Raw genomic sequence first — 15548 nt, forward strand, 5'->3', positions numbered from 1 at the left:
GACGACTGACCATGGCTTAAAATTCTTTATGTGTGTGTTATTTCATCATGAGTAAGACACTGCACAGAAACCCCAACAACTGGGAGAAGTGATCTATTAATATTATTATCCCAATTTTAATTTGAAAATGAGAGTATGCATGGTGTTAGTTACTTGTACTGACTTCAAGTGACAAAACAATTAAATATTTCTAACAGGTGTATTTCACACCCTGACCCCTTCCTTAGTTCACCGAGTGGCATTACTCATATATAAGAATTTCTATCATCCTATGAAAAGTAGTCATTTTCAAGTCCTGTTTTTCTTTTTTCATTTTTTAAACTTGCTATATACTTGTGAACCCCCACCTTTGTCTTTTAGCTTCCAAACTCCTAGTGAAAAAAAAATTAAAAAATAAAGTGAATATGTTCAAGTAACTCTTCTCTATAATTTACTTTTGCAGATATGTGGCTGCCTTCTTTGTTAAACTATGAGGTCTACAAAGGCAGGAACCAAGTCTCATCCATCTTCATGCTCTTCAGAGTTAGAGGAGTTCTTGACATATAACATAGTCTACATGTAGCTGGAGTTATCTCCTGTTCTGCCCAGGCCCGCCACCACTCAGATCCAAATAAACACACAAAAACTTATATTACTTATAAACTGTATTGCAGTGGCAAGTTTCTTGCTATCTGCTCCTTATATCTTAAATTAACCCATGTGGCTCATGGCTTACTGGTATCTTTACATGTTGCTTCTCCAGGCTGTGGCTGGCAGTGTCTCCTGACTCAGCCTTCCACTTCCCAGAATTATCCTCTCTCCTTAGCCTGCCTATACTATACTTCCTGCCTGGCTACTGGCCAATCAGCATTTTATTAATCAATCAAAGCAACACATTCACCGCATACAGATATCCACAGCACTTCCCCTTTTCTTTTCTTCAAAAAGGAATGTTTTAACTTTAACATAGTAAAATTACATATAACAAAACAATTATCAAGCAAGAATTATAGTTATAATATCTAGTCTATTTGTATTTGGCAAAATCACAGAAGATATATTATCTATCCTATATTTGTAAGTCTAAGATTTCATATCCAGCTTACCTTTTATCATAACTAATGAAAATTATAACTATCTAGTCTTTAACTACATCAAAGACCTCAGAAGGATATAATATTACCTGAGAAATGGGAGAAGGATGCAAGCAACTTTCGGGAGTCTTGGGAGAGTAGACAGAGACAGCTGGTAGCCTAGACAGTCATCCAAAGTTCTTCTGTAAAGTTGGGGCATCTGTCTTCAGCCCACAGGACTAGAGTCTCTTAGTCACTTCTCTCTGTGTCCTGCAGAATGTCTGGCAGTTTCCTCTGTGAAGCAGGAACCTAAAGGACCATTTTGCCAAGCAAAGTTCAGTGGTCACCTTCCTATGGGTCCTGCATATCCAGTTGATCAAGCAGTCCAGGCAAAAACAGTTTCTTGCCCAAATGGCTATTTTTGTCAAGGTGAAAATAAACTCCATATGGAGTGTCTTTGATGCCCATACTCCTCTCTGAAGTAAATCGGTGCTGTCAGGAACTGACATGTCTCACTATCCTGGAAGTCTAAATTTTTAAAACATTTTAAATGTCATATTCTGCAGGTCTTTGAAGTGTTTGAAGATTACTTATCTGCCTGAAATATATCTATATATACGTAGAAAACTAAACTAACATGACTATAAGTTTGATTATCATAGAAGACTAATTATTAATCTGCATTTCTTAATTATCCATTACAATCTAAATGGGTTACATAAACATAATACCTCAAACCAGTGTAGAAATATATATACAGCATAACAAAATTAAGTTTAAACTTGTGTCAATAAACTAAAATGCATAGCAATGTAAAACATTTCTAAACAAGTTATTACTCTTTAAGAATAAGTTCATTAATCTACCTTTTCATCCTATCATATTTAAATGTTCCCCTTTTCTTCTTTAGAAAGAGATTACATTTATAATTAACCTGCTTTAAATAAAAATATTGGTTTTTCTTTGCCCCACACCAGAGGGCTCTTCTGATACGGGACAGAAAAACCTCTCAACTCCCCCCCTTTTTAGCAATATGCTTGGGTTTAGAGAAGAAGTGAGCTAATTACATTTTCAAAGCCAGCTTGGTATATTTGAGAATTTGGACATAGCTTCTCATACTACTTCCTGCTGGATGAGGGTGCTGTATTCTTTTGGGAACACAAGTAAAAAATGTTAGGATTATGGGGTAGTCTGTATTGTCTGAGCCAGTTGTCATGAAACCATTCTGGATGTTGGATCATCTGGGCCATGGTGTCATCAGAGACCTTTCAGAGGGTCTTGGCTGGTCAAACCTGATGTATCTTAATCTGGAACAAATCCATAGCCTCTTGCTTTCTCTGGAAATAAAAGTAGAACCTCCTTTTTAAAGCAATATATCCTTAGATCTAAATTTTAAAGTCAAGGTACTTTTAAAATATACATATTTGCTTACTTGAGCAGTCTGTACAATCAAATGTCTTTCTGCAGTTAAAAAAATCAAAGACAACACAATCCAGATTCTCTGTGTAATATTCATCTTTACGTGGCTTATTTTTAATATTACTTTTACTTTCTCTTTAAATACTCTATTTTTTAAAACTATTTCTTTATATAACTGTATATATAACTTTTTCTCTCTCTTCCAAGCCTATATACATTTTTACACACATTGTAAACTATTCCATCTGAATCTGCCTTATTGTGAACCTATTGCTTTAAAATTAAGCATTCTAAGACTGAAACAGCAGCTGTGGCTGCTGACTCCACCCACCTCAGCTTTTTAGCATGGCAGAACTACATTTACCAGCAGCCTGCGGGAACCATACTCACTGCCAGACTCTGGGAGGCAGTGGGTCTATTCTATGCCTCTATCAAAGCAGCATGTAGCCCACAAAACTCTTTTCTTCTTTTTTTTCTGTACTAGTAAAAGCCACATCCACCACACAGCATACTGCATGGCTTGGAATCTGCCATGCTGCAGGTCAATCAAGCTCACATGCCACGAACCCACCATAGAGTAGTTGAAGCCTACAGGCTGTGTTTAACTTGACAGAGGCAACTAGGAAGCTGTTTTTAGCTCTGTTTTGGAATCTTTTTTTTAAGCTTTCTCAGGATTTAGGTGCAAACTGTTGCCCCAAATTGGGCACCATTTGTAGCTGGAGTTATCTTGAGTCCCGCCCAGGCCCACAGCCTCTACATATATAAAAAGAATTTTATATTTAAATCCTGGAGTTTTCTTCATGATCTCTTTAGTATTTCTGTATCAAGAAGGCCCTTTCAAAATGGGATGTTACATCTGTCTTATGCTAGAGACCTATAGGATCAGGGGTAAGTCTGTGTGAGAGGAAGAACAGAACAGGCCTTCTGCTCTAAGGCAGATCTGATGAAGTCTCAGCCTAGTCAATGAAGAATTTTAGAAGAGAGCTTGACATTGGGCAGAGATACCCAAATCTTGATCTCTTTGAAAAGGAAAGCCAACTGCAAGGATACTTGGGCTAGAATACACCATCTAATATCACTCATCACAATAGACATTCCAGGGATGCACTTGAATAGGAGCCACTAACTCTCAAACAATTGCTTTAATGTCCTCTTCTATTAAACAATAAATGCAGAAGAATGAGCTATACAACATTTTAAACTTAAAAAGAAGATGGTTTCTTAAACCGAATTTCTGTCAAACATACCAAAAATTTTCATGTTCCAGTCAAATGTTTGCAAAATAATAGTAAATCCCAAAAAAAGTCATCAAATACTGCTTCCTGTTTACTTTCCCAAACAGTTCATTGCAAGGGTGATTACCCAGACCAGATCAGGGGTCTCTGACCAGAATGGAGCAGAGTGAAGTCATTCACTATAGTCAAATAAAAATTGAGCAGTTAGAACAGTGTCTGCTGGAAAAGGTGGTCAAATACAAGGGTTTCTTATAACTGCAGTATGATAGAACTTTTTAAAAGTATACAGCAATCTTGTATGTCAAAATGTCTAAAAGATACTTGTGTGATAGTATTATGCTATAGGGTTACTGGAGCCTGCAACACTAAGAGGAGGAGCAAGCACTATAGAAAGGATGTGTTGGGTATCTGGAAAGGTGCACTGGATCACAAGAGTGATGAGGGGAGCATTCAAGTAGAAACAACCACAGAGCAGCATCAGAGCTTGATAATATGGAAGAAGTATCAGTGCATGATAGCCTTACACAATAAACATGGTGTCCACCCAAGTAATACATCCACAGGAAGCTGAGGCTGTGATATTGGAGACCAAATGAGGATAAAAAGGCATCCATGCTGTAGAGGAGGGTCGCCATAGCAATTGGAAGGTGTGTCAGATATGTGCAGTGAAGGTAGTGTCCCCCAAAGGGTGGCAGGCTTGGTAGTAACATTGAATCTTTTGAGAATATCACCATCCTGCAGTATGAACAGGTAGTCTTTGCAAAAGGGAAGAATGGAGCCATGAAGGGAATTTGGTTTCAAAATAGGAGGATAATTAAATAAGTAAACACATTAAAAATAATTAGAGCTAGGGTTTCCATCATTGAGGATGGAAGGTAGTCAGGAATAACAAAAGGGGAGAACACCAGAATGAACTTTGTGATTCAGCTATGTAGCTGAAAATATTAATGCACCTTCATGGTTTTTTAATAAATGCAAATGTGTATACAAGCACATCTAATATATATAAAAATGAATTACAATGTCAAGGCACACCAGGACATTTTAATTCCTTTAATCTATGATTAAAGGAGGCAGAGACAGGCAGAGCTCTTTGAATTGGAGTCCAGCCTGATCTACATAGTAAGTTTCGGGCCAGACAGAGTTACATAGTGAGATCTTGTCTCAGAAGAAGTAAGCAAGCCATCAGAAAGTCCTTAGATTGATACATATAGAGCACTTGGGAACAGTAAATGAAAATGAAAATGATAACATATAGCAATATACATAGCATCTACATATTAGCTTTTAAATAGTGCTTTTCCAGTGATAGGGGTGTGGGCTCTATGAGACAATGGCTAATCCCAAGGGAAGGGAAGGAAAACCCCGAGGGAAGGGAAGGAAAGCATAAATGAACTTGAAGCATGTTCCTTGATTAGCATGGAAAGAAGTCATAGAAAATAGATAGTGGTACATGGACAAGACATGTCAGCTTGAAGGGCCAAGTCAATCAAAGATAATTAGAGCAACAAAACATAATGAGAGCAATGTATTGTAACTTACTAGTAAAACAAGAAATCAAATTATCATCTTAGTATATGACCAGGAGTGAATAAATTGAAAGATTGATGAATAATAGCACATTTATAGTATATAGTATAGTATAATATATTATCTATTTCAATACATTTTTACCACAAAAAGATGATAATAGCCTAGAAAATCCCACTAAGAAAATTGATCACAAGAAATGGGAAGGAGATCACATGTGAACAGACCAGATATAGTGTGGAGGACTCAGTATCATCTCAAAGCTCTTCCTACCAAATGTGAAAAACAGGGTTTAGTCATGAAGACACTGGGTTTCCTAAAAAATATCTGTTTGATAAATTTTCAATAAAGTCAGAGTCATGAAAGTCAAAGAAAGGCTGAGGAATTGCTCCAGACTGAAGGAAGATAGTATCAAAATACAACATTAAAATGCATTCTTTGGCTAAAAGCACATTATTAGGACATTGGAGCAATTTAAGTGGAGAGTGAAGATTAAATGGCAGCAATGTATCAGTGTTAACTTCCGATCTTGATAGTTGTTTTGTGATTACAGGGTGAACAATATTGTTTATAGAAAGTGAACAGAATTAGTTGAAGGTACCATGTTTGAAAATTATTTTCCAATGTTTCAGGGAGAGATAAGGTAAATATTTGTGTCAAAGTTGCAACTTTTAAGGCTGACATTGTTCTAAAATCATTTTGAAAATATCTTTGCATTTGTATCACAATGTAGCATGTCCTTTCATCATTCATCTTAAGGATGTAACCCTTGTACTTATTGGGGAGTCTCCCCCCTGATAGCTTCTTCAACAAGAAAAACTCAAACCTATTTCTAGAACCTATTTCTAGAAAGACAATCAGGGCCCAATAATTTAATAACTCCCTCCTCTCTCTTTCTCTCTCTTTCTCTTTCTCTCTCTCTCTCTCTCTCTCTCTCTCTCTCTCTCTCTCTCTCTCCTTCCACTTAGAAATGAAACTTTAAATATTCTGCTCTGACCTTTTTGGCTGGGAGGAGAGTTTAATTACCTGCCCAGTTTACATAAATTATGTCGCCTGTTTGTCTAAAATTGAATCCTGGGCAGAGATCAATATGGCCTCAGAAAAGCCAGAGCAAAATGACTTCTCTCAAATGCCATCAAAGGTCACTGAAACCTTTCCTGCTTGGAAGGGGACACATTCTGTTCGACGACCTGGAGCATGTCATGGGCCTGCTGCCTCTGGCCTTGGGGACAGCCAAAGGAGCATGATTGATCATCAGCTAGAGGACACTGGGAACAAATTCCCTGAGGAACCAACTGTGTGAAATTAATTGAACACTGTGATGAGTCTGATTTATCATTTTCAGAGATAGAAAGAGAAGCAGAAAATGGCACTAAGCATATCTAGAGTTGATGTATAAAGCCTTATACAAATAAGCTGTAATTTATACTCAAAACCCCAATGGGTACAGGCTATGCAGGTTATGTATGGTTGCAGCAATCCAAAAACTTGCAGGGAAAATGGTAGCTTTGTATCTTCCCTCAAAAGTCTCCCTTTTCCTTTCAGGAAAGTAGGTAAGGACAACTGTATGCCAGCTGGTGTTCATACAGCTCCACCGAAATTACTTCAAAGTACAGGTATAAATAAAACATAAGAAGATTCAGGGATAAGATTTTTTTATCATCTGAGTGAAAGCTTCAGAGAAGTAATAACATGTTCTTGGTCACAGGGTTATAATAATTAACATATTCTGAAAATCTTGGTCAAAAGGAAGAACAATGCCACATAAATGCTCAGATTTGAAACCCAACAGGTTTTGAACTATGCCTGAAGTGGCTGTAGGCAGTATTGGCAAAGGAAGACAACCCATGGGAACCCAGAGGGGAGCCAGATTCTCAGGGAACATTTACATTTAAGCATTATCAAGCCAAACAGAGAAAAGCCAACAAAAATGGTATAAATACAGGTAGAGAGTCCAGAATCCCAGTAGCTTGGAAGTGGGCAATTGCATCAGGAAAGAAATCATAAACAGATCTAAAACTCATGAGAAGTCAAGAAGAGTAGAATGCAAAAACACCACTGATGGTATGATTTTAACCTGTGTGAAAGGCATTCACCAGGCAAAAAGCATGGACTAAGTCAAACCTCAAGAGGAAAAGTGATCCTGAAGACAGAACCAATGCAGTTTGTGTAGGCTAAACTTTCTCACAATGAGGTGACAAATGAAAAAAAAAAAAAGGAGAGGCAAAGATAACAATGAAAAAGCAAAGAAGGAGCAGGAAGGGATTCATTCACTCATTTATTAATTGACAAGGAAAATCAAAACACTGAGGTAGAGAGAAGGGTTGAATTTCACATAAGAGCAGAAGCTGATGCAGCAAAGGAAACAGCAGATAATTGTTATATAGAGAAAATTCTGGAAGGTGAGAAAAGGTATAATCGAGAAGAAAGACATAGGAATGTCTCTTCCAGCAGAAGAAAGGAAAAGATGAGAAATTTAAGATATTCTTGATGAGCGTTTAAGCAAGAAAGTACAGGAGGATAGATACTCAAAGTAGAGGTTCATTAGAAAGAAGTAAAAAAAAGTGCAAATAGGAGGGGGGATTTGAAAAGCACAGAGTCCAATGTTAACAGTAGTTTCAAAGGACTGAAAACAACTTCTGTGCTTTTTAGGGTAAAGTAAACCTATTAAAAATGGGAGTAACATAATACAGTGGCTTAAATTTGGGCATGGGGGGTTCTCATGAGAATCAGGCAAGCAATGGCCCTTTAGTGCCCAGCTATGTAAAAAAGCAGCGTATGGCATCACTGTTCTATAAAATAGATATCTTCCCTGCTTGCAATGAGTGGCTCATCCTAGTCTACAGAAGAAACTGCTGGAGAGGTTTTAATATCCCAAACCTGAGATGGCACCCAGAATTTCTGCCTACATGCAATTAACTACAACTCAGTTCTTTGGCATAGATAATTCCAATAGTTTTCGGGGGGCGGGGAAAGGCATAGATCACTATTTTAAAAGATAAGCGTTCACATTAATACAATAGCTATCTTAACATTTGTAAAAAGTTTCCCTTGAGAACAGAAAACAAGAAGCTCTGGAACCCGAAGAAGATCAATGGTCACATGATTGCTAGAGCTCTCCTTGGTGCTGAACTATATAGGTGTTTGACCCTGAACCATGCCCATGGGAAAGGCTATGTCACACCATGGTAGACACACTTGGAGGTACTGCATGGAAAAGCAATGTTGGTACTTATACAGGAAACGCTCTTAGACAACATATAATCCACCTTCTTGACAAAAATACTATATTTGGTGTAGCAAGAGTTAGGTAGATAATTTGGAATATTGACCAGATTCTGTCACTAATTTTCTGAAGACCTAGTCAAGGGACTTGTTTCCTCTAAGTATCAACTTCACATCTTAAAAATGCTGAATTTCAGTATAGTGAGCCATGCAGACTTTCTTATTTAAAGAAATAAGGTGTATTGAATCTTCTTGGAGGGGGTAGCCTTATTTTTCAGTTTTATGAAGCAAGAACCCCACATGAGTGCTCAGCAGCAAATCTTTCCCAAACACTGCTGTTTAGAAAATGCATTGTGATTTCTTGTTGGAAGGCATTCTGGTACAAATTTTGAAATCTCTGACTAAAGGAATAAGAAAAATGTACCAGTATGTAAAAAAAAAAAAACTATATAAATTATATACAATAAGCCAAAAGTAAAAGCAATAATGGTATCCAAATTTAATGGAAGCATTGAGTCCAGTGAATTATGTAGTTGTTACAAACAGGCTTTCAAAGTTGAGTTAACAGAAGGGGTATTGGAGAACTATTAAAATATTTGGTTTAGATTAATAGAAATATGCTTCTGACTTCCAACTTTAAAAGTTTCAAATCCCCTCAACAAAAGCTTGTCTTTCCCCCTACTTCCTATCACCGAACAAATCTCCTATATTCTACTCTTATTTCTTGTTTGTGTTTCCAGATGAAATATATACTCAATAAGAACTAATAAGTATATTTTTTGTGCTGAACAATGAACTTAAGGTTTTGAATGAGTAGGCAAGTGTTCTGCCACTGAGTGATGTCTTCAGACATGTTTTGACTATTCACTTGAGACAAGATTTTATTAAGTTACTCAGTCTAACCTCAAACTCACTCTATAATTCAGACTGACTGAATTTGCGGTCCTCCATCCTTCTCTTTCAGAGTGGTGAGCATTATAGTCCTTTCAACCAGGCTTAGTGATTTTTGTATGTGTGTGTGTCTTTTCTATTATCTAGTTAAATTTCATTTTCAAGAAAAGCATTTAGCAGATATTAGGGATTCGGTAAGATGTTTGTTTAGTAAATAAATTGCCATCAAGTGAAAAGGGAGATATGTACAGAAGATGATTCTTCTACTTTTATTGAGCTAAATATGTATGTATGAATGAGTCTGAATGAATGAGTTGGATGTTTCCTGTAAATTTATTTCTTCTAGAAATATAGGAGTATAAAAAAGGCAGAAAATTGCCACTTATGTCTAAAATCTTAGTTGATAAGATTTTACCTTATATCCAATCTATTACGTTTGATTGTGTGCATTTATTATAATGCTATGCTGATCATTTCTTTTCTCCTACTCTGTGGCAGTGTTAAATATTTTTTACTTTATTTTATCAGGATTTTCCACTCAGTACTCTATTAACTTTGCTTTCTATTGCCTTTGCTTAGGTGAACTTCCATGAAGTTTTCAAAGAGGTCTCTGATCACACATAACAGTTTCTACAACTTAACACTTGAGAATTGACTCTGCTCTGCTATTCCATTGAAAAACAACAACAAATCAATGACTTCCCATCACACTCAAAATAAAATCCACATGCACCAAAGGCTGTGGCTGACCTTCCCAGCCTCATTTCTTCCCAACTCCTACTCTACACATCTACTTGTTTGTATGTTCTGAATGCGAAGTTGTAGTCTTCTCTCATTGTTTTATACTGAGCTTAAAGTCTGTGCACAGTGCTCTTTACCCAAGCTGAGGCTGGCTGCTTCTCATTCAACAGTTCAGCAGCACTTTCCAGGAACTCTGCTGGACAGCTTATGCAATTCAACTTCAAAGGAGCCCATTTCCTACTCTTGCTATTTTGTCTCAGTACTGAAATATATATATCCTCCTCTCACATCACCGTCTTTGTCTACTTTATCTTTATTTCCAATCCTGGCAATCAAGATTACTTGTTCAATTATTGAACTGATGATCCCAACCTTGGCTCCTATCTGCTCTGATGTATAGTATTCTCCTTACTTTTATTTATACCTTGTTTCTTGATTTTGCTTTCATTAAATTTTGAAGCAAAATTTAGTTTAAATGAAATTACAGGGAAAATATTAAAAGGGCAGAAAAAGATAGTGCTCTAGATGTTCCACAGGAAACCACAACCAACTATTTATGAAGGGCAGGCCCTCAAACCAAGTATTTTAAGCAACCAGGGAATCATTTCTTCATGTTATAAACTTCAAGAATACAATATGTAAGAATAAAAATATAGCAATTTCTTCTGCACTGAAACATTCTCCATTAGAAGGAAAATGCTCAGGAGATTTGAGAACCAAATAAACTTTACATGTCAAGTCTAAAATCTGAAACTTAAAGAATCCTATGATCCCTTCCCAAGGTAAACAACTGCTTGCTTACAGAGAAGACTCTGCCTGTAAGAGACTCTGACACACTGAACTGCCAGTGTGTCACATAGAAAGCTCCAGGGATGGATCTTGCTTGCTCCATCAACCATGCTGCCATCAGGTTTTCAGTTTTGTATCTAGTTCACACTCCTGAAATTAAACCAAATAAACTCTTTGGTTTGCCAAATTGAACTTGGATAGAATCATTAGTTTGGTTGGCCACTGCTCCCTATCTTCTCAAGGAATGTCAAGAGATCTGTTTCTTTAACTTTTCAGATCTGTTTCTCTGGTTTTGGTATTTTTTCATGGGAGCTTTCCTTGGATATAAATAAGCATCAATAATTTCTACTAAGTAGATATAACTACAACAAAATTTTTAGGTCTCTGCTAGCCAGATATGCTAGTTAATTCTTGCCTCACAAAGGGCAATCAAAATTCATTGTTGCTCATGTGTTGTTTTATTTTTGGTACAGTAGCTGCCCCTTAATCTACTGCTATTCCAGCCAGCAATTATGTTATTTATTAAGGGGCAATGTTTATCATGTGAGAGAAGCCGTGAGGCATAACAAAACCCACTATAAGAGTTTATTAAGGGAAGGGAATAAATAGAGAAGGTGCATAGGCCTATGGAATAAGAAAGAGAGAGAAGGAATAGGTGGACTCTTCATGGAACCTGCTTTTATAAGTCCCCTCCCCACATTCACATAAGGGCTGATGTAGCTATGCCACAAATGTGCATAGATTATGTGGTCATACTGCATACAGATTACATGATCATTCAGCACATGGATTATGTAGGACATAAGGCCCTAAGATGACCAAGCATCTTGCATGGCTACTGGACAGTGCATACGTGGTCATGTAGCTGGGGAGTGGATAGGAATTCTAACATTTCAGATTCTCTGTTCTTAGAAAAAATGGTAGATGAATGGGAATGGGGGCACCATGTCTCCCAAAACTGCTTCCAGCTGACTTGGTGAGTGATGGTTAACTTTTGAGGGTAGAGAAGGGGGCTTTTGAGATAGCCAGATATCATATAGTAGTTGATTATCCTCTGCTGCTTTGAGAGTCATCCATTGCTGCTTTGGGTTCTGTGGAACCATCTGTCACCACTTGGATCTGACTGTTTGGGTCTGACAAGGTGCTGGCAAGGCAGAAGAGGAAGTTTAGAAAAAATGTTACCTTGTAGGGGAGCTCCCTGAGGGGTCCCAGGGTAAGGGAGAGCGGTCCTGGGACCAGGAAGGTTTGAATTATATATATCTGAGATGGATCTGACCTGTTTAGGTGGATTCAAGGTGGCTCTGGAGCTTGGAAGAATTTTTAAACATGTTAAGAAGCAGCCACAGGGAATTTTAAACCGTGAGCTGGTAGCCATGATATTATAATGTTTAGTACTCTGCTATCAGAATTTTATTGGTTAGTGTTAGCAAGAGAGAGAGAGAAATCTGGAGCATGCTTTTAATTTATTATTATTATTATTATTATCACCAATTAAGCTTTTTTTTTAATTTTTATTTTGCAATACAATTAAGTTCTACATACAGGCACAGATTCCCTTGTTCTCCCCCCTCCCGCCCCCCTCACCTTCCCCCCAGCCCGCCCCCCATTCCAATCTCCTCCAGGGCAAAGCCTTCCCCACAGACTGAGATCAACCTGGTGGACTCAGTCCAGGTAGGTCCAGTCCCCTCCTCCCAGGCCGAGCCAAGCAACCCTGCATAGGCCCCAGGTTTCAAACAGCCGACTCATGCAATGAGCACAGGACCCAGTACCACTGCCTGGATGCCTCCCAAACAGATCAGGCCAATCAACTGTCTCACCCACTCAGAGGGCCTGATCCAGTTGGTGACCCCTCAGCCATTGGTTCATATTTCATGTGTTTCCGTTTGTTTGGCTATTTGTCTCTGTGCTTTATCCGACCTTGGTCTCAACAATTCTCTCTCATATAAACCCTCCTCATTCTCGCTAATTGGACTCCCAGAGATCCACCTGGGGCCTAGTCATGGATCTCTGCATCCAGATCCCTCAGTAGTTGGATGAGGTTTCTAGCACGACAATTAGGGTGTTTGGCCATCCCATCACCAGAGTAGGTCAATTCGGACTGTCTCTCGACCATTGCCAGTGAAGGGTGAGGGTCGAGGGAAAGAGAGCTTGGGTGAGTGGGAGATCCCAGCTGGATCAACAACAGAGAGGGAGAACAAGGAATAGGAGACCATGGTAAATGAAGACCACATGAGAATAGGAAGAAACAAAGTGCTAGAGAGGCCCACAGAAATCCACAAAGATACCCCCACAATTAAGCTTTTTATCTTCATCTGAGACAAACCTTAAGGCACATGCTTCCTTTATTATTTTAGTATCCAGGAGACAGAGGTGATAGGTTACTGAGAGCATTTAACAGTAATTGATTCTTACATCAAAGTTGGAGTTTTTTTGTTTGTTTGCTTGTTTGCTTGTTTTTTGTAGAGTCCAGACCCTTTTGAGTCTGGGGATGTAAATAATTCTGGACTGTTACTGTTCCTTACTTCTTGGGTATATTTGATGATCCTTGGCCTCCAGCTAGCTCTATGGTGGTCCTGTAAAAATCAGTTGAGTAATTAATTAGAAATTTGAATATGTTATTAGAGACACAGATACAAACTGATTAAGCAGAATATGGTCAGTAGAGACAGGAGAGGAAACCAGGAAGGAAAAACTTGTGGGGTGAAACCTCATTCTTCTGAAATTGCTGACAAGGCAGTTGATACTGGTGTCCTCTGGAACTCGAGAGAGCAGAGTCCTGTCTGTGTCACTGTGTATGAGGAGGAATTCTCCTGGGGATGAAGGTAAGGTAAAAGGCTGCAAGTGAGACAGGTAAATCCAGTAGGGAAAGCCCTTGAATTTAGCAGCTGTGATTGCAAGTCCACAGTTACTAGTCTGCCTCTCTGGCAGTGGCCTGGCCACTCAGGCCACATCCTGGAAGGAATTTTGTTGGCAAGGGCACCAGCTCTACCTCTGGCACAAAAGGTAGCTTTAACTAAATATTTATCATTCTATTTATAAATTAGACTCAAGATTCAAAGGCTAGGGTAAAAATTGCTAGCTCAAAGAGATTGAGTAGCAACTAGTTAATCTTATCTCCTTATTGGTATCTCCCCAAAAGGCACGGCCTTCTACTCTGCTAAACAAAAATATTTTGTAGCCAGGCGGTGGTGGCGCACGCCTTTAATCTCAGCACTCGAGAGGCAGAGCCAAGCAGATCTCTGTGAGTTCGAGGCCGGCCTGGGCTACCAAGTGAGTTCCAGGAAAGGCGCAAAGCTACACGGAGAAACCCTGTCTCAAAAAAAAAAAAAGTATTTTGTCAATCCAAATCCCTCTCTACTTCTGGTGCATCTCTCTATCTCTTCCAGATGCCCTCTGATGCTCTATGATTTCTTTCTGTCAACTAGTTGCTATCTCAGCCTCCTGACCCAAGGTTAATTTTATTGAATTAATGCAAATGCAAATTCAAGTTTTGCAGTATGGTTAAATATTCCCCCAAGATTTCTCCCTTTTTGTCTAAACACAAAGAAACAATTATCACAATGTCCTGTCCATTTGTATTTGGCAAATTCAGAGAAACTATTCTATTGTCTATCCTGATTACTTACTATTCTTAAATAAATAACAAGGCTAATTCTGAATCACCTGGGACAGTTCAGTAGTTTCAATATGTAAAACAACTCTTTCTGCATATTGACAGCCAGTAACTATACTAAGGGGTTCTGGAAATCTAATAATGCCATGAGAGTAACACATAATTCTGATTTCTGAACTGAGTCATAAAGACTTTCAACCATTTTAGTTAATTTTCCTGACATATAACCTGCCTCTCCTGATTTATTTGCGTCAGTATAGAATATAGGAGCTCCAGAAATTGGTGTTCCCTTTATTATATGAGGGAGAATCCAATTAGTTCTTTGTATAAACTGAAGTCATTGACTTTGGGGATATTTGATGCTAATCTCTCCTAAGAAATTACTTCAAGCTCTTTGCCAATGTTCATTTTCTTCCCATAATGAGACAATTTCAGCATCAGTAAATGGTACCACAAATTTTGCTGGGTCTATCCTGCTAATTGATGAAATCTCAATTTTCCTTTCATAATCTAGTGCTATTTCAGCCAGAAATTGTGACTCTACAGTTACCAGCCTGCTTCTCTGGAAGTGGCCTGGCCACTCAGTCCACAGCTTAGTAGGGATTCTTTTCCTACAGACACTGGCTCTACCACTGTCTCTGAAGGTAGCTTTAACTAAATCTCTATCATTCTATTTATAAATAAAACTCAAGATCCAAAGGCTGGGGTGAAAATCTGCTAGCCCAGAGAGGTTGAGTAGCAACCAGTTAACATTTTCTCCTTGTGGGTGCCTTCCTAAAAGTGTAAAAGGGTGCGGGCACCACTACAAATCCCTTTCTACTCTTTCTGATGCATCTCTATCTCTTCCAGATGTCCTCTGATGCTCTATGATTAATTTCTGTCAACTAGTTGCTAACTCAGCCTTCTGACCCAAAGTTAATTTTATTTAATTAATGTAAACACAAACTCAAGGTTCACAGTGTGATCAAATATTTCTGAACATTCATGAGTCTGTAGATGCCTCTTAGTCTCAGCTGGACTTCTTGCATGACATACATATATGAGACAGTTGGA

This window comes from Peromyscus eremicus, chromosome 20 (genome assembly GCF_949786415.1).
Source record: "Peromyscus eremicus chromosome 20, PerEre_H2_v1, whole genome shotgun sequence".
Classification (NCBI taxonomy): Eukaryota; Metazoa; Chordata; class Mammalia; order Rodentia; family Cricetidae; genus Peromyscus; species Peromyscus eremicus.